Source organism: Gopherus flavomarginatus, chromosome 6 (assembly GCF_025201925.1).
Source record: "Gopherus flavomarginatus isolate rGopFla2 chromosome 6, rGopFla2.mat.asm, whole genome shotgun sequence".
Classification (NCBI taxonomy): domain Eukaryota; kingdom Metazoa; phylum Chordata; order Testudines; family Testudinidae; genus Gopherus; species Gopherus flavomarginatus.
Window position 1 is genome coordinate 22,734,639 of NC_066622.1, and position 20,244 is coordinate 22,754,882.

The 20,244-nt window shown below is 48.5% G+C and overlaps 1 protein-coding gene across 5 annotated transcripts in view; it reads right to left on the bottom strand.

Annotated features, from left to right (window-relative positions):
• Positions 1 to 20,244, bottom strand: part of PLXNA1 (plexin A1) — a 409,775-nt gene that overhangs the window by 274,182 nt on the left and 115,349 nt on the right. For 2 of the 5 annotated variants that reach the window (XM_050958500.1, XM_050958494.1), the window contains exon 1: positions 8,721 to 8,966. The exons of 2 other annotated variants lie outside the window; for them this stretch is intronic. The gene's annotated coding sequence lies outside the window, so the exon portion shown is untranslated. Of the gene's footprint in view, positions 1 to 7,664; positions 7,785 to 8,720; positions 8,967 to 20,244 lie in introns of those variants that run through there. One more of the 5 variants, XM_050958498.1, reaches the window with a different exon arrangement.

The window sequence follows — 20,244 nt, forward strand, 5'->3', positions numbered from 1 at the left end:
TAAATCCATTTCACGGATGGGAAAGCAAGGCCTGGAGAGGGGAGTTGACTTGCTTAGAAGAGCCAGGCTTGACTGAAATTGCAGAATCTAAACACTCCTGAATCTGAATCCCAATTTTGCCAGAGTTCAGGATGCTCAGATTCATCCTGCTAGAAAGAGACAGGATTCACATGCAAACTCAGGACCAAATCCAGACCCTGGCTCAATCTCTGTTGCCCAGTTATACAGCAAGTCCAAGGCAGAACCAGGATTAGAGCCCAGGTCCTCTTAGACTCATAGACTTTAGGGTCAGAAGAGACCAATATGATCATCTAGTCTGACCTCCTGCACAAAGCAGGCCACAGAATCCTACCCATCCACTTCTACAACAAACCCCAACCTATGTTTGAGTTACTGAAGTCTTCAAATTGTGGTTGACTCCCAGTGGTGTGTTTTAAGGGGACCTAGCCAACCCACTAACTAGATATTTTTCTAATCAATTAACACTTTTTTTAAATTAAAGTGCCCTTTAATCAGCATAGCTTGAAAATTATTTATTTGTACAAATATTGTAAGGGTTTTCCTGTTCTCCTGTCAATATTTGTAAAAGGTCTTTACAGCAAGGGAGAAACTAACTGATTATATAGAGGACAAGTAAAATGGACTATACACACAGTGCTAAGAAATGCACAAAATAAACACTTCTTTCTGTGACTGTCACCTCAGGTGTTACCTGTAACTATAGCAGGACTGGCGCTTGTCGGGTGGATTTTCAAATTGACAGTGTCTTTTTAACCATTAGGCAACTCTTCGCTTCATCCTGTCAGAATGATCCATCAATGCCAGTGCCCTGCCTCTGACAATGGCCAAAACCCAAATACTTCAGAGGTGGGCAGCAAAGAACCTTAAAGCACCCGATTAGTTGTACTATGGCAAATACCAAGTGCAGAAATTTCCTTCCTAACCAGAGTCAACCACTAGCATTTGTCAATGTGACAGTGGTTTCCGACTCATTGGGGACTCGATTCTGCAAGAAATTTGGGCCCAATCCAGCAAGGCACTTAAGCACATGCTTAACTGAAAACTTAAGCAGCCCCACTGTAGTCAATGGGACTACTTCAGTGTTTCAAGTTAAGCATGTGCTTAAGGGCTTTGCTGGATCAGGGCCAGAGCATTCAACACTTCATAGGATGGAGGCCAGGAATGAAGGGCCAAGTGCAGGAGATCTGACAGATACAGAAATCAGCTCTGATTCTAAATGTTTAGCTTACTTTCTGTAAAGGGTATGAAAACAAGCCTCTCTCCTAAACTCCTGCATTGTGGACGGCAGCTCTGCTTCGGTGAACTCTAAAGAAAACATGAATCACTCAATACTTATCAGTTCAAAACACTCGTGCAATTAACAAGATTTTTTTTCCTACAGCATAATTATATACATTTTAATGCAATTACCACCTCTGTATTTTGTACATTAAACAGTAGGCAACCAAAGGAAGAGAGATACTTTCTTTTTCTTGGCAGAGCGTTCCTGAAAATAATAGAATATTGCAAAACTGCCTTGCCTAGAGGGGTTTGTCTTCACAAGAAAAGAAGGGAGGAGAATAGAAAAGGAAGATGGGGGGGAAGAAACAAAAAGAAAAAAAATGCAAGTACAATATATGGTCTTCCTCTGCTGTTATACAATTTGTAAGGTGCCCTACACAGGCGGCTGGACCCTGGAAATCAACTCTCTCCCAGGCATCACATCCATCCCCAACAGCTAAAGAAAAGGAAAACCAAATAAATAAAACAAATGGCCATCAGTCAGTCCCCAAAGCTGGGGTCATTAGGCAGATTAAAGTTTCCAAGCTCTGGCCAGTGGCATGGTTAGCAAAGTGCAGTTAAAGTGCCCAAATTGGATTACTACTTCTCTTCCGTCTGAGTGCCAAGTTGGCCAGCAGATTGAGGGATACATGAGATAGCAAGAGGGAAGGGAGGTGGAAAGCCCACAGGCTGCTCTGCAAGCTGTCCGCCATTGAGCAGCCTTAGCCAGACCACTGCAATACAGAGTCACACTACATGGCGGTGAGGCAAAGCTGATGGTGTTAGCTGCATTTGGGCAACTCTATTAGAGACACGAAGGGGGGATTGCAGAGGGGCTCCTAACACACACACTTGGGTAGCAAGACAATGTAGGAGCACTATCTACAGGGTCAGGAAAGGGCAGCCCAGTTGTTGCGAGCTGACTGTGTCACCTGGGCCATCACAGCCCCATCACTCTTTCCATTTACTCCATCTAGAGCTCTCAGACCACTTTCCACCAGTAAGGCAACATCATCATCCCTGGCTGCACAGATGGGGAAACTCAGACACACAGGGGCAAAGCGACTTGCCCAAGGCCACACTGCAGGTCAGAAGCAGAACTCAGATCTCCCATATCCCAGCACCACACCCCAACTACTAGACCGCAGCTGCCCCAGGAAGCCAGAGAAATTACAAAACTAATCTAGTGTTTAATCAATAAAAAAATACTCTGTATTCAGTTAAACCACCACCACAGTTCAGAAAAGATTCTGTTAATGCTGAAAACACCACATCAAGCACATGTGGAGCCTTGGACAAGGGTTAAACGTTACCCCCTTTGTTACAGTGTTCTGGTAACTGTAAAACCATCATCCGTCACAAGGCCAGGATTATATTCTATACTTTGCATTTAGATAGCATCTTACATCCAAGGATAAACAGGGAAAAAAGATAACTCAATTCAGTTTAAGTTTGACAGTCTAGATGCAGGGTTTGTATTTTAAGTTGATTTAAATTGGCTTAAGCATTTTGTCACGTAGGGAACAAGGAGATTTGGCAGGTGTTTTTCATGCTCGTCCTAAATAAAGAACATCAGTTTTTAACAGGGAGGCTTTGTTAGCCAGTGGGGCTACATTTAATCTCTCAGTCAGAGAGATTTGCCTGCAGTGGAAAGGGTTGGAAGCAGCGGTGGTGCAAAAGCAAAGAAGTTGGGCTAGATCATAACTGCAGCATCTAACAGTAAAGGCTGCTCCAACGGGAAATGCATGGACATGGCCGAGCTGCTAGTTTGAATGGTTTCACCTTAAAAAACAAAACAAGTGATTGCCACCTATGTTCCCCTCCAGAGCGAAACTAGCCCTGCTCCTGCTACCAGGTCAGAAGACTTCTTTGGCATGAAAGGCATTAGACATAGTTAAGCCACATTGTGTTTGCTAGGCAGCCCTGTATCCAGTCAATGCTGTTGGCGCTGCAGAAGGCCATCAGGATTTATTTCTTAGTTAGCACTTCACCACCACGGTGCACATGACATTTGCTCAGACAAGACTCCCAGACGTATCTGGATGAACAAGCTGTCTGTGTTTACACGTGCCGTACCCAGTGCATGCCGCGGTAACGGCACCAGAACGCAGGCTGTGTGTGTCAGAGACAGAGTCAAGACATACCAGCATCCCCCCGTAGATCAGATCTATAAAGGGGAGTTGTTTAGAATGCAGCAGCCCCCAGAATGTGCCACATGCTGCACAGACACAGGGTACAATACATCAAAGTCCCTGCTTTCAATGCTGGGCACCAGTGCTCAGCTGGACACATATGGGGCCTGATTTTCAGAGAAGATGAGCACTCACAACTCTCATTGGCCTTAAGTGGAGCAGCAGGTGCTCAGCATCTCTGAGAAATCAGGCCCCAGGCGTCTCAGGTTGGGCATCCAACCAAAAATGCATGCATCCAAAATAATGTGTCCACTTTTGAACTAAACTCTCAATTTCTCAGCCTCACACACACACCAACCCCAAACTTCAGTTCCACTGCCCTTCCTCCATTCCCATCACACAAATGAGCAGGTCACTCCAGGGAAATTAAGAGGATACACGCTCAGAGGAATTCGTTGGCTAGACTCTTACAGACATTGCAAAAAAGTGGGTCTGCAGAAGGTGATGGGTTACCGTGAATAGCAACCCAAGATCTCTGTACACTTCAAATATTTTATTCTTTATGGTTTTGGTCACACAGACCCTGATACAGTTCAACATCTGTGTTTGCAAGGACCCTGGTGCAAGGCCCCTGGGCAAAAAGCCCAGCAGGAGGAGGAGCGGTGGTGGCGCCAAACTGCCATAATCTGCACCTGCTGGGCTGCAGAGGTCCAGAAAAACCAGGGAAGTAGAGAGCCCTGAGGAGGTCAGGGGCATTTAAGGCCAGCTGGGGGATGAGCTGCCAGGGGAACCAAAACTATAAACTAAAGCTGTCCCCACATCCACTGAGATCCCCAGGGAGGGAGCAGCCACATTTCCCTTGGCTTGTCCCAGGTGCGGAGACTTCTAGTTTACACACACACGCCAGCATCCGTGGCTCTGGGCCTTGCAAAAGTAAGAAGTCAGTCAAACAGCAACGAAGACTGGAAGCCAGCCTGGGCCTAAAGAGTAAACACAAACAAGAGTCCGTCATTAGCTTCGAACTGAAGGCCAGACAACCAGGTTCAAATGGAAAGTAACTCCACTGAAATACACAGGCTTGCACTAGATTTACACCCCACATGCCAGTGCACAGTCTGGACCAGAGGGTTTACTTCTGTTCTCTCTCTAGGTTTCAGAGAGGAATGGCTGGCGGGTTGTGTCTTCTTGTATCCGAATGGGAGAGAGGATGAGCGGCACGCATCCACAGTGCACAGGCAAGGCATACGCTTTTACTGCCCCCTCAGATTTCAGCAGTGTAAGTCTCCCACTAAATAACAGCAGCCATAAACACTGATGCGTGTCCCTCAATCCCATCACAGCTTTAGTTAGGAGGGGCTCGTCTATCTATTTCAGTGTTCTCTCAGCCTTTAACAGGAAAAGTGCTTCTAGATAGAAGCAAAACAATTTTCACATCCAGAACCACAATCCAAGTGTTTACGGAGGTTGATTCCCAGGCTCTACACCAAATTTTACATCTCAGGAAAGGGGGCTAAGTGGGTAAAACTTTGGGCTTTCTTCCATTCCCATCCCTCACCATGTCTGTTTAAGAATAAACTCTTTCAGGTATTGATATATTACTGCACTAACAAAAATACAACAAAAAAATAATCTTTAGAATGTGATCCACAGAACAGAAAGCCCAGCGATCAAACGGTGAAAGACAAAACCATCCCTCTGGCTGCTGTTTCTTTACAAATCCATTGGAGAGGGACTACACATTATTCCTCTTCACTGGGATCTTAATCCAAGGAGACAGATCTGTTTAACTTTTCTGCATAACAGATGACACTGGGTGCATTCAAATAACAGGTAGATCTGGAATGGGTTCCCAGCTCCTCATCCTAGTGGTGTATCTGTATGCTACATGATCATCTATTTTGGACCCAAACTTCCTTTCCACCCACGCAATCCTGATACTGTCTTGCTTCTCTTAACACTGTAATTTACTCATATCGGAAGAGCTGAACTATGCAAATACTCAGAGGCAAAACCTTCTCTCTTTGTAACCACTTAAGAAATTATCTCCACATCATCTAGGAAATTTCTACCCTGCAGATTTTCCTTGGCTTCCTTACTCGGCAAATTCGGTCACTGGTATCTTGAGAGAGATACACCGAGTCACTCATTTTACCCACTGAGTATATACAAAAGACCTTGAGATTGTTCAGGAAGCAATTAGACGCTGTTCGGAGGAAAATGGTGTTTTCAAATGGATAACCTTTGATGTAGTCAACAGCCTTTTCTTGTCCCTTTTATCTGCCCCCTTGCAGAAGAGATGAATAATTTTCATTCCTGCAAAAGGCCAACGACACACTCTTATATGGAATACTCCCTGTAAACTGATTTTATCTTAAGCAAGACAAAAAGTACCTCCTAAATGCAGCTCATCTTCACAACTTTTCTCCCCTCGGAGGTCCTGACATAAGAGGATGATCATGAATTTATATCAGTGTGTTTGCTCTTGTTTTTCTCTCCCTGAAGCATGAGGGACAAGGGAGTTAACAAGTAAGGCTAATGCCTGTCTTTTCCCTCCCAACCCATCTCATCTTTAACCAGTGACCTTCATGTCAAGTTCTGCTTACATACCGGCTCTACTCACCCCACCTCCCTCAGCACAAACACTCATGCTTTGCTAGGGAGAGAAGGAAGAATCTGACTGCTGTGAGGAGCAGGGAAGGCAAAAAACACCTAGAAAAATAGAGATGTACGTATTCCACAGAGCATGCCACTGAATCTTTGCAGATCCCTCCCCACAAGCACACTGGAGCTGTGTATGTATGTCCAGTCCTCAGCACAGTGCTATATGTAAGCGGTCAAGAAAAATAAATGGAGAGGCAGATAGCTCTTTTCACCACCTTCCACGTTATTAGAGGGCTTCACACACACAGTGGTACATGTATAGATATATATAAATCCACCCTGTGCCACTAGATATGGCTATAATTAGAGATACACATTGTGTGGAAAAGCACAGCGGCCTTTCACAAACTACAGTATAACAAATGCTTCACCCATATATGGTGCTTTACCTTTTTCAATACACTGCAAACCTGAATTAATCCTCACAACACTCCTGTGTGTTCCGGTTATCCTCCTTATTTTAAAGATGGGGAAACTGAGGCGCAGGGAGGTGAGGTGGCTATAATGCTCTGCACATTTCTCTGCATATAGACTCACCCCTACTGCCCATTCCAGTGGATGCAAGGAATAAGCTAAGGAGAGGTCTCTAGCCTGAGCTGTTTGGTCAGTTTCACTAGCGTAGCTGGGTTAATGCAGGCAATGGAGGAAATTTACAAGCACAAAAAATAGCTGCTTCATCTTGGAAAGAAGAAATCCAGCATGGGAATGAAAATCCTCTCCGTAGGGCAATAGCAGCTGAGACCCATGCACCCAGGGAGCCTTGTGTACCACCACAGCCCACACAATCCCCTGTCTGGCTATACCCACTACTGCCTGGGAAGATCTGGCGAGTCACCCAAGCAGGGAAGGATGCCTCTCTGTTCTCACTCTGACCAGCTAAGGCCAGAAAGGCATCTCCTCCAGGAGTCCAAAGCAGGAGCAACACCAGCCCCCATGCATGCTGGGCTTCCCCTAATAAAAGATGAACCGTACACTCCCGGCAAAGTTCTTCAACCCCAGACACCCAGAGAAAGAAGAGCCCCAGGGGCTCAGATGAGCAATCAGGCAGGGCTTGGGGACCTCAGCTCTTCCCCCTCTCCCTCAGACACCCACAATTGGACAAGCACAACACTAGCAAGAGTCAGACCTTATACATCCCGTAATAAATTATGCACTGGAAAAAAGAAAGACCCCCATCCCTCACCTGCCACCACCCACCAAAAATATCCGTGGTGAACAATCGGAGTAAACTTTTCCCTTTAAGCCCAGGCTCGAGGGAGGGGAGATGCTGATGGAAATAAATACAAACTAAAGCGCTATCTTCACTGCCGGATCCATTCCAAGGATGACTCGGAGTTAGTCACTACTGCAATGCAAAGCTATTTCCCAGCTTTGCAGCCTCCAAATCGGGGCAGGATTGCTTTCCACCTCAAGCCCAGATCCAGCTCTTCTCTAGAACAAGTCCCCAGAAAGCAGGGGCTGGGGAGGAGAAGATGCAGTGCAGCTTTCACAGCCTTCACTGAACGCCCCATCTCCCCACAACAGCCAGATCGCTTCCCTCCGTAGGACTTACACAGGGAGGAGATTTATTTTACAAATAAAATACAATACCAGGCAAATGTAAATGCAGAGAGATCTGGCATGGCTTTCCTTCCTGGCTCACTCCCTGCCATGCACACATACAATCCATCCTGCCTGCTCCAGGATCTCCCCCTTTCCACAGCCCTGCTGCATTCCCCCTTGTGCTAGCTCTTCGGTACCTTCCACATTGCCGCTGCATGTTGTGACGGGCAGGGGGGTGGGGGTGTCTCTCCCTCGCAGCCCTCCCCATGCAGGGAACCAGCAGTAGCACGTTTTACCCAGAGAGAGCATTTTAAGCGTTAAGATATTTCTTCTCCCCCATCTATTCTAAATTAAGCGGTTACAACCACATGCTGATCAATTTCAGTCCTTTCCATTTCATCCCCCCACTACACACACCCTTTAGTCAATTTCAAAGGCAGCAGATTTCCTTGCCCTCCACACTTTTAATAGCAAACCCCCTTCACGTTCATTTTAAACTCTTTCCGCTCCAACCCTGCCAAATTTCAGGGGAAGCAATTCAGACTCATTTTGAAGCAGATTTCCCCTGTGCAATCCACCCACCCCCTCTGATCCTATTCGGCTAGGCGATTACCCTCTTCTCCCCACACCCCCAAACGTTTTCTGGTCTCTCTAGTTTACATTCTTCCAGCACCGGCAGAACACAACGCGCGCGCACACACATACAATCACAGCAGCGATCCCACCCAGCAAAAGAATCCAGCAAACTCCTCTTCCCCTGTGCACGCGAAAAGAAAGAAGGATCTCCCCGTAGGGGGAGGGAAAACTGCAAATCCTACCCCAGCACAGTACAGTCTTCCCGAGAGCTGAGAAACGCAGAACATTTCCCTGTCTGTGTGTGTGTGTGTCTCTCTCTCTCAGATGGGGCACAACTGTTCCAGAGACAGGCGGGGAAACAAGGAGAAAGGCATTTTGCAATCCCCTCATCCTCCTGTACAACCACCTTTCCCGTCCCTCTCGCTGCACAATCACCGCCTCTTTTTTTTAGAAGGGGGAGAGAGAAAAAAAAAACATGCATCCGATTCCCGGGAACTGAAGGAGTAAAGTTGGATTCTGGTTACTTACAGCCTGGACCGGAGCTTGCTTCAGACGTGCCAGCCATAATTACATTCCACACCAACCAACTAGCCTTCCCCGCTCCCTGCAAATCGGGGCTCCGGCCCTCACTCGCTTCTCCGCTGCCGCCGCCGCTGCCTCTGACCAGCATGAATGGAATTGGAATGGAATGCAGCGCAGGGTTCCAATGGAACTCCAGCCTCGATCTGACTTCCCAGGGAGAGCGACTGAGGCACACGTTCAAAGGGGCAGCTGCTGGCTGCTCCCCCAGCGAACCCCTCTAGAGGGCGCCCTGGCCTGCGCAAACTGGCGCACCGAGAGAGGAGGAGCAGCAGAGGAGCCGAAAGGGGCGGGCACCCCGTTAAAAGGGCAATGGCCGAGGGGTGCCGTAAAAGCGGCAATGCTTTTGTAAGTGCCAGGAGGCTCCACAAGGGCTGGAGGAACCTGCAGGTCCCTTGTTCTCAGCTCCCCAGAAGGGCAGGAGGGGGGTTGCCGGGGGAAACAAACTAGCAGTGTGCTGGCAGCCAACCCAGTACTGCTGTGCAAGTTTACAGCACCCTCCAGCCAGGGATGGCAACAACTCTCTAATGACCGAATTCTGCTGCCCATTGTAGCATCATCACGGTTTTAAAAGCATGGAAATTGAGGCACACACCAAGAGGCCAAGGTCACAGGGTGACTAAGGGCAGAGCTGAAAATAGAACCCAGGAGTCCTTTTTCCTAGAGCCCTGCTGAAGCTACTGGACCACATACCCTCCCCAGATCCAGAAACAGAATCCAGGAAAATTGACCTTGTGTCCACCGCTATACGGCACTTCCTCTCAGAGCTAGGAACAAGGCTCAAGAGACAACTCTCCGTTCTTTGGTCCAGTCACTATACAACACCACCTCCTTAAGCTGTGAACATAGATAAACATAGAATGCCTGAGTTTCACTGTTATGGATACCAATCACTTTAGTTAGCAAGTAATGACCCAGCAACAACTGTCTGGTTGTTTAATTTGTGCTTCCCAGGCCTAGGTAAAGGAAAATAAACAACTGCATCACAATAATAATATTTTGTATTTTGATACTACTTTTCAAAGGAAGGGCTCAAAGCACCTTACAGGTTATTAACCACCTCTGGGAGTCCAGAGCATCATCTCTACTTTACAGTTAGGGTAACGGCCAGCACCAAGACATTAAGTGGCTTGCCCAAGGTCATGTTAATTTTGCCAAGGTCGTTCTGACTTGCCATGCATTAGTACCAAGTAAATAGCAAAGCCAGGACTAGAACCCCAAGAATCCTGACTCTGTGCCCCATGTTCTAATCATTTAATGCGCTCTTCCTTTATTGTTTTTCATCCTGAAGGATCCCCATATGTTGCATAACCCACATACATACAGTATAGCAGCTGAGCAGCACCGCAGCAGAAGGCAGGCAAAATGTTGACCAAGGAACCCAAGACAAACCCCAGTACGCACAGCAGAGAGGCTCTGGATTTTAAAGGCCTCATCTGAAGGATCACACTTCAGCATTCTCCACAGTACCATGGCAAGAGCACTGATGCCCAGGTTGCACAAGGCTGCATTGGCACGGGGGCACTGTCTAGATACTGACATGGTTGTTAAAGAAAAACAGCCACTCAAAATGCAGGTAGAAAACAAGGGAATATTTTCTAAATTAAAGAGACCAAAAATTGTTAGGGGGAAAACAATATCCCAGGCCTCCTAGGAAAGCACTGCAAACTCTAGACAAGGGGTGAGGGAGGGCTGGGGGGGGGGGGGGCATTCAGAGCCAGTCCGGGCTTGTGGTATCCCAGGACCAGATCAACCTTCCCAGGCACAGATCAGGCTATTAACAGACAGGGCTTTGGGGCTAGAAAATTCTGCAAGGATCTCCCCCTGCACTTCCCCTAGGATCATGTTATCAGAGAGTGGGACAATGGTAGGAGTGAGGAAAAATGTGCCTCCAGCCCTCTCCTTCCGGGCTCCATCCTCACTCCACAGAGGGGGCACCATGGGGACAACACCTCAGAGGGTATGACTCCACCGCCACCCTGTACATACTATGTGCAGACACGGTGGCCCGTCTGAAGGTGGCTCAGCGGCGTACAATATGAAATGAGTTTGGGGTCCTAGAACCTATTCTGGCCCCTTTCACGGGTGCAGAGGCCCCTGACCCAGTGGACCTGGCACATGTCCAGCCTGCCAAAAAGAACACAGAAGATCCTGGGGAGACCACAGCTGCAGTGTCTTTACCATGCTCCCCAGGAGAGGGCACAGGAGCTAAGGATACAATAGGAGTTGTGGAGCAGCTGCCACTTTGTGGCCTGTGAATTCCTTCCCCGGGCCCAGTGGGGGGGCCTGCAATGCATAGCACAGCCACATGGACTGAGTGCTAGTTCCAAAAGCTAGCCCTTAGTCCAGTTCCCAGGGGACAGATGGCCACACATCCTAACTGACAGTAGTGGGCAATGTCTGCCAAGAGGCCCATGCAGACTGGATTCCTGGCCTGGGGCGAGTGACATCGGCAGGGGGCCACGCAGGAAGCTGGCCCCTCCTCTGCTCATGCTGTGTCCATTCTGCAGCTAGCCGGAGGACTTTGTGCTCCAGAACTGTCAGTTCAGTAACTTTCACTGGCACTAAATTCACTTCACTTAAAAACAAAATTATAAAGAGGAGAAATAATGAAAGCCATAAACAAGACTAAATGACGGTTTGAGTTGATTATTTGTCTTTTAATGCACTCCGTGCCAGCCACTTTTATCACATCCATTTTTTCCCTTTACTCTCTGCTCCTTGTGACACTCTCTTATCATCCAAGAAAGCAACATTGCTTCCACACTGAGCTGTGTCCTCCCGTGGCAAAGGGGCCCCTGTTCTTTCCAAACACCTCTCACCTCAAAAACAACAACTGTCTTGCAGGACATTTATCCCCAAAGAGTAAAATGTAAGGAATCTGCAGGAAGCTCATAACTGCTCAAGACTCATAGTCATTTTGAGCTGTATATATGGGTTATATTTATGGAATAATATATTGATACTGAAAGTATGCTTCATGGATTTGGAGTAGAAATTAGTCACCAGAGGTCCTGTGTCTCAGGGATTACCCATTCAAGCAAAGAGGGAGTTGTCACCCCTCTACTGGGCTGGGGACATAAGGCAAGGTTCTATTGTCTACCTTTGCCACATCCCACTCAATGGAAAATCATCAGAGACAATGACAAATAACTGAAACACTTGGTGGTGAAAAGGAACATTATAGCAGGCAGGAGATGGCCCTGGCTATGAATCAGGGTGTAGGAGAAGGCGCTCTGTATCCATTCACTGAGGAAACCCCTTAGGGAGCAAGGGACTTTCATGAACATGTGGATCCTGATTCTTGTGCAATCAGTCAGCTCTGCAACAGACTGAACTTGGTGGAGATCCTATCTTAGTATATAGGAAAACTAACTGTTGGGGCTTGTCTACACCACACAGCTTTTAGCAACAAGGCTGTGTCGACACAGCCTTGTCACTAAAAGTCGGCATGTATAAATGCCCTTTGCTGGTACTTTGTCAGCACTTTTGCTGACAAAATACTTCCAGACCTGTCAACAAAGCTGCATTCACAATGCCACTTGCATCAGCAAAACTTTTGTCTTTTGGGGGCGGGGGGGGGGCTTTTTAAAGCACCCATGAAAGACAAAAGTTTTGTCGACAACTTCGCAGTGTAGACAAGCGGTAAGTGTGAACCCAGGTTGTTGTTTAATAATTCTGTTTTGAGTTGTATCCAGCTGTTTTCACCACTTCCTCTCTTATCTAGTTAAATCTTTAGTTTCTCTTAAATAAGCCTACTTCTGTTTTATTATACGTGCTCGTGAGCGCTGTGTGGTTTATGGTAAAATGGTAAATGGAGCTACACTGCACTGTTGGGTGCAGAAGATCTGGAATTTCTGTGAGTAGCCAGTGTCAAGGGCTGGATATCACAGGGGAACGATTCAAAGGAGACTTGGGGACAGGGGTGTACCTACTGTTAACCTGCAGGGTGAAGTCAGGGTAGGTTTTTTGCCGCCCCAAGCAAAAAACATTTTGGTTGCCCCCCACCCCAGCCCTGGGCTCTTACCCCCCCCCAACCCTCTGCCGACCCAGACCCGGGCTCTCTCTTACCCCCCCATATCTGCACCCCCTGCTGCCCCAGCCCTGGGCTTTCTCTTCCCTCCCCCCCCCCGCACCCTTCCCCACTACCACCCCAGCTCTGGGCTCTCTCTTCCCCACCCACACCCACCCCCACCCCCTGCCGCCCCAACCCTGGGCTCTCTCTTCCCCACCAACACCCACACCCCCTGCCGCCCCAGCCCTGGCCTCTTACTTCCCCCCACCCACCCACACCCCCTGCCGCCCCAGTCCTGGGCTCCCCCCTACCAGTGCTGACTCCGCCCGGTCCTCCCATGCCTCCAGCCAGCGCTGGCAGGGTCAGGGTAAGCAGCGGGGCTTCCAGGCCGCACCTCAGCCCAGGGTCCCTCCAGCCAGGGCTCTCGCCTCCAGGACCAACCAGGACCCGGGAGGGCAGAGTCAGGGGACCGCCCCGGCAGGGGGGCTGAGGAGTCGGGGCAGGGTAGCCCCAGAGGGAGCGGAGCCCCGGAGAGCAGAACGTGGGCCCTGCATGGCAGCGCCCCGCCCTCCATGGCCTCGCTGTTGCTTCTTCTGGCCACCCTACCGCAGTCCCTGGGCAGCTTGGGCTGCTTCACCCAGCCCCGGCTGCGGCATTGAAGGGCGGCTGCCCTGCGGCACCTGCAGGCAGCTTCATCTGCCCCGTGGGGTGGCCCCCAGCCTGAGTGTCCCCCGCTCGGAGCCTGCCCGGCCCAGCCACAAGATGTGGCACTGCTCCCCCACGGCGCAAACTGCAGCAGCCCCAGGGCACCCCCGGTGCATGTCGTGCTGCTGCTGCCAGGGCCAGCTCTAGGCTTTTGCCACCGGAAGCAAAAAAAAAAAAAAAATAATAAAGGATGTCCAGAATGCCACCCTTGAAAATGTGCCGCCCCAAGCACGTGCTTGGTTTGCTGGTGCCTAGAGCCAGCCCTGAGTCATGGCCAGAGGAGCCCAGAGGAGAGTGCCTGAGTGGCTGAAAGGCTGGTGGTGCCAGAGAGCTGGTGGCGCTACCCAGCTACCACAGGAAAGAATCCCTGTCCCTGGAGGTAGGGGAGAACAAGATGACTCACAGTCTTAGGTACCCTGAGAATCATCACCCCTCCCATCTGCCAACTCCTGATTCCTCCCTCTCCCTGTACTTCCCTCCACCCCCAGTGAAATCACTGCACCTGTTTGTTCCTTTCTTTCTCTGCACACCAGGATTGCCTGGGCCATCAGCGCCCGTGCACCACTCAACCAGCAGAGGGCCTCCTGCACACTTTTGTAAGTCCCACAAAAATGGCGACTGTGTTCTTTTTCCTATGACATTTCTCAATTGGACTGTGATCCTTTTTAACAATGAGATATTTCAAGTGAGAAGTGCACTTCAAAAGACAGTGCAAGGATTTTGTGATCAGAAATGTTTGAGACATAAACCTGAGGATGTCTCTTTAACTGGGTTGGGCTGGAGCCTCAGGCAAGTTTGCCTTAACATAACCTAAGTTTGGTGATGCACAGGCTGTAATGTGCTAGGGGAAAGGTGCAAATGACTACACCACAGGCAAGGTCATGGAGAATCAGGCCCAGGGGATGGAGAAGGGAGGCAGTCTATTCTCCCTGCTCCTGGAGCAGCTGGGGACCAGTTCAGGGGGGCACCATCCACACAGGTCCAATAGTAGGATTGGGCCTTCATCTATCCACAGGTCAGCACTAGCAATGCAAAGGTCTATTCCAAATGACACTTCTGCCATTGCTTAGCCCACTGGGCTCTTGAATGATTCTACTTTGCAAGAGCCAGAACCAAAAAGGGGTGAAGGAAATTCCTGACCTGCATGAGTCACAGCTCCCTAAGGGACACCTCTCTGCCTCGTAAGATTAGCTGGCTGTTCACTGTCCCTGCATCTGAGCATCTGCATGGCTGAGTAGGGTTACCACCTTTGAAATGCAAAAAAAAACCAGCCCCAAATCCCTGCCACAAAGCAAGCCCACCACAACCACAACCCCCAGCCATACGGTAACTCTGCAACCTCTCCCCGCCCTCAACAGCCACTTCCAGTATCTAGAGAGATAACACATATGGATAAGATTGGTAAGATTGGTCACCTCACTCTTGGGTGACTCACTCCCTCTCTCACACACATGCATGGTGCGCTTGCGTGTTGGTGGGCAGAGGGCTGCTGTATTTTCAACCGTTTTGAGCTATCACTTGAACTGCAGAAGTGGGAACACTGCAGCATCTTCAGCTGGACACAGAAACTTTTAACATTAGATATCCCAGTGTATTGTGATAATAATGCAAATCTTTAGACCCATGTAAAAAAAAATAGCAGATTAAATTATTTTTCTAGAAACTGGCAAATCCATAAAAAAACCCGGGCAGGCTGGTCAAATGTCAGCCAGTTGATAACCCTATGGCTGAGGCAATTTGTTTTTGAAAGGGAGAACCCGCTCTGGAATTTGTTTCCCTTGCTGCTCTTACAGATGTTGGGGCTTGGTGCAAAGGCCAACTCTTTCCTACAGCTCTAGCATCAGGGGGCGAGGGTATGTGTATTTCTGTCTACAGCTGAGCATGTCAAGGTGCCTGCACCAAGAGATAATCCGACATGTACCAATGAACACAAATACTCTTCTTCGTAATGAGGCTTTGCACCCACAGCATGTTTTCACTTGAGGATTTCAAAGCGCTTTACCAGGGGATCAGGGGACTAAAGTATGGATACTCCATTTTACATCTGGGGAATCTGAGGCACAGAATGGGCAAGCATCTCACCATCTAGGAAATCGGGAATGTGACTCCCAGACCAGCGTTCAGATCACTGGACCACAGATGGCCCCTGCTTCATGCCTCTTGGGATGTGGATTGTAAGGATCTCCCCAAACTACAGGCCTTTATATTAACAATACGACTGAAACAGGAATAAATTCCCACTCCCGATTTTTAGCTATCCTAGAATTACCAATTTAACAACTGCTACTGATGGGTCCAGCTAACCTATCTGAAGGCCTCCTAGGAGAGCACCCCATGCTGTTCTGGAATCATGCTCCCTCTGGCTGAGTTAGGAGCGATTTGATGGGATCAGGAAGGAGTTACATGCAGGAAAAGCAGGCTGGCCTCATGCAGGGGGAATAAGAGAGGAAAATGTGGGGTCCTGGAAGCCAGGGATGAACTTACAACTGGTAGGGCCTTAAGTAGCCAGAATGGAGAGGAAAACAGGGTCTTGAACTGCTTTCCGTTCCGGCAGGTCAGGATCTAGCAGAAAGTAGATCATTGAATCAACTGTGCAGGTCCCCAGGGGTCCCTTACGGTGCCAAAGGCTGGTCCTGCTCAAAAGCTACCCAACAGCAACACAGAATTGCCAGCAACTCCACTTGGCATGTCCATTCCAATCTAAACAGGGTTGGTTGCGTTTTCAATCCTATCAGCCCGAAAAGACAGAATACCTCATCTGCCCTATTGTGGCAGCTTTGCGGAGCTTTGATTGGATGCATTCCCTTTCAAGTGCCGGTTTCTCCTCCTGTATTTGTCACATTCCTTATTTGTGTATAGAGCACCGTGCGGAGGCTTAAAAGCTTTTGAGACAGAGAGGAAAAGAATGAACAAACTAGCTCTGACTAAAGCAAAGTGATTGGAGTTTGGGTTCCTCTCCCTTAGATTGAAATGAACAGCTTTCCTTTTCTTTTTCTTTCTTTCTTTCTTCTTTTTTTTTCCCCCAGAGGCTAAATTTAGTGAATTATTTTCCCAATAAAATCTTGTCAGATATTCACATCCAAAGAGGCTGCTGCTTTCCGTTGTCGAGGGAGTTACTGAGGGTATGGCTACACTTGAAAATTCAAAGCGCTGAGTGTGAGTGTGGTCGGAGCGCCAGTGCTGGGAAAGAGCTCTCCCAGCGCTGCACGTAAACCACATCCTCTACGGGTGTAGCTTGCAGCGCTGGGAGCCGCGCTCCCAGCGCTGCGGCACTGATTACACTGAGGCTTTACAGTGCTGTATCTTGCAGCGCTCAGGGGGGTGTTTTTTCACACCCCTGAGCACGAAAGTTGCAGCGCTGTAAAGTGCCAGTGTAGCCAAGGCCTGAGACAGCAAAACCTCTTAACCATGTGAGGAAGAAAATATTCAAGATATCTCCCACCACCCCTTTAAGAACCTTCTCTCTCTCTGACTTCATCTTCAAATCCTTACAGAAGCACATTGGCCTACTCTTCTCTGGCTACTTCCTTGTCCTGCAGGCACAAGGTAATGGGTGGAATTATCTCTAGCCCTGGTAGGTGCTTCATGCACTAGGCAGGATCACGTGGTCCTTGGGCAATACTCCCATGGACATCAGTAACGATGCCACATGTGTAAGGACTGCAGGATCAGGGCCGTTATCCGCTGGTCTAATGGTTCATGGAGAGGAGGTTGAGGTGACTGATGTCCAAAGTTCTGCTCAAACTAAGGGGATCTAGATTGTCATAAAGGGGATGAGAGAAATTAAGGTCAGTGGCTGAGCTGGGAAAAGAACCCAGGAGTCCTGTCTCCCAGTCTCATACTCCAGCCACTAGGAAACATATCAGCAGAATTCTATGGGGCGGGTATAGACACTGAAGAATAAAACAAGTACCGTGAATGTCCAGGCCGCAGAGCAGGAAGTGGGCAGTCTGGGAGCAGGCAGGAGAATTCTGATGAGTTTGGGTTGGAGCAGAAACAATCTTTCACTCAGAGTCCCCTCAACCACAACCGCAGCATCACGACTAGGGTGATCAGACAGTAAGTGTGAAAAATCAGGACAGGGAGTGGCGGGTAATAGGAGCCTATATAAGAAAAAGACCTCAAAATTGGGACTGTCCTTATAAAATTGGGACATCTGGTCACCCTAATGAGGACAGCAGGAGCCATTGCGGCTGTTGTGACATACATACAGCACAATATGAAGGGTGCAGCTTCTATAAATGCAGATCCAGCAGCCATGCCCACACAGTTGTCCCATGTCCCAAAGCAGAAAGAGCTCACAGCTCTGTGCGGCAGGAGATCCAAGCTTTTGCACAGATCCCCACTTCCATGCATACCCTCCCTGCACAGTGGGATCCAATGGTATTCAGCAGCCCTCAGGCCAGAACACTTGGCCCAGTTGGTTTCTAGCCTGCCCATCTCTTTTGTCACTGATCTAGGATCTTAGGCTGTTCTTTCATTCTATTTTATTTTATATTTGCAATGCTTTCCCATTCACCTTAATTAAGACACCTAAGATCCATACTATTAGTCATGCTCCAGTCTCCCACCTGCCCCAGGGCAACTGGCATGAAAGGAACATTGAAGGTACTTGACATCACAGAGCTCTTGTTGGCTCTGGAGGGAAGATTGGAAGTAGATGGCTCAGCTTTCAGATGGACCAAAAACCACAGAGGTTAGGGGCTTCCTCTCTCTCGTTCTCATTATGCTGAGAATGAGTAGCCGATGCCTGCATGACTCACTGAAAACTTGGACCCAAATTCTATTTAAAGGCATCTGTTTTCAGTATTTCTGGTCCATCTTCCTCTATTAGATAGATGAATCAGGGATCATTGTTCCTTAAGGTGACTTGCAAATATTTTGTTAAAAAGAAACTAGCCAGGAGGATTGGCTGGCTCAGGGGAGTGTCTTGGCTGAAGGAGGCATTCCCTTTCAGCTGATTGGTTTGAATCCAACCCAGGCTAAGAATGAGTGGCAAAAAATGATTATCTAAACTATGGCTCTTTGGTATGAAAAGGGTTTGGTGGCCTCAGGTCAGGTCTAGTGGCCACACACCATATCCTAAAACCAACAGACACTCTTTCTATATGAGTATAGCAGAAGAGGAGCCTAAACAGCCCTGGAGTTTGGGGTACATCCCAATCCAAATGCTGCAGCTTAGTTCCAGCTGATGTAGAGCCCATATGCCCTTTTCTGCCATCCTCAGCTGGGCAAGAGGCAGCAGGAGCAGATGAATCCCTTTGAAACACCAACCCTGCCATTTCCCCCACCTCGCGCTGATGTCTTTGCTAATAAGGAGCCAAGGAATGGAAGCACAAAACAGACAAGCCGGGCAAGCGGAATGGTGCCCAAACAGAGGGTTTGTCAAAGATTTCCAGTCGGCATCAGCGACTCTTTAAGCTTCTTGACAGTCGGGATAACAAAATATGTCTGTAGAGCTCTGGGGATACAGAGTGAAATTAAAATGGATAATGAATAGAGCTGTTTTCCAGGATATTGCAGCTGCAAATGCTAGCAGGGCCAGAAAGCAAACTGCACTAGACAGGCACCTGTGAAAGGGGCCACGCGTGTTTTGGGGTCCCATCACCATGCAGCCCTGTGTTCCTCTGCCTGATACATGAGGAAGGTATTTGCCATCGCTAACAGGGATCTTACACTTTATCTTTGAGAGCTACCCTCTAGATTGCCAAGTACGCGCGATGTATTGCTGGGTACGGAGCTAATGGAATCATCTCACCCATTTGCTTGTTGTGCTTATGTCCCTGGAATGGGGATTTTTTCTATTAGAGCCCTTGTTGAGCAGTCTGCGACTGGAGGGGTTTGTGTTCTCTCCCCGCAAGGGTATAAAACAAGAGGATTGTACAGTTCAAAGGACCCAGGTCATCTTGGGGGGCGGGGAGGAAGAAGAGGAAATAAAGGGGGTGGTCTTTATTTTATGTGTCCTGTTGCCCTTGGATCAACCTGTTCTTAGACTTGAGGAGTGGGGGGCTGTTTCCATATATTTCCCAAATGTCTCTGTCATCCCAAAGCGAGTTTGTATAAAGGGTGAGAGGGCAGATGGGGTTATTTATTTGCTGTGATGACTCTAGGGTATGCTTGACAGGTTCTCCAGATTGTTATTGAAAGGTCTGGGTGCAAGTTTCAATACGTGTGTTTCAAAGCAAGGCAATCAGCACTAGATCTAAGATGTGGGCATGAGGACAGAGGGAGGAGGAAGATGGTTTTTATGGGAGGTTTGCATGGCTCTCATTCTCTCTCTTACGGCTGCCTTTGTACTCACAGAAGACACCAGATTTCATTGTTTCAGAGGCTGAGGTCCTCCATTTCCACAGAACAAATACAACACACTGCACTACTGTCCCTCATCAACATACCTTGACAATGGGCCTACAGACACCACTCTAGGGAAGAGATCACCTCTCGATTAGCCAGTAGGGGCTGAGAGGGAAGATGGTTCATTCAGTCCTTAGCCTGTTACTCAGCAAGCGTGATGTAGACACCTGCCAGCTCCCTGGAGACCTCCTGCCCATTTCACATAGGCCACTCCGGGGGCTGTTAGGGAGGAATGACTACCTGTATTGATGGTTCCTCATCTAAGTCTATTTTCCAAGTCATCAACCTGCCATCTCAGCACCTTATAGATTTTGGAGGTGCTGGTGAGACTAACACTGTGTCACTCAGTCATTATCTTTGGGCTTCCAATTCCCTCTCACAGACTCTTGCTGGTGCTTC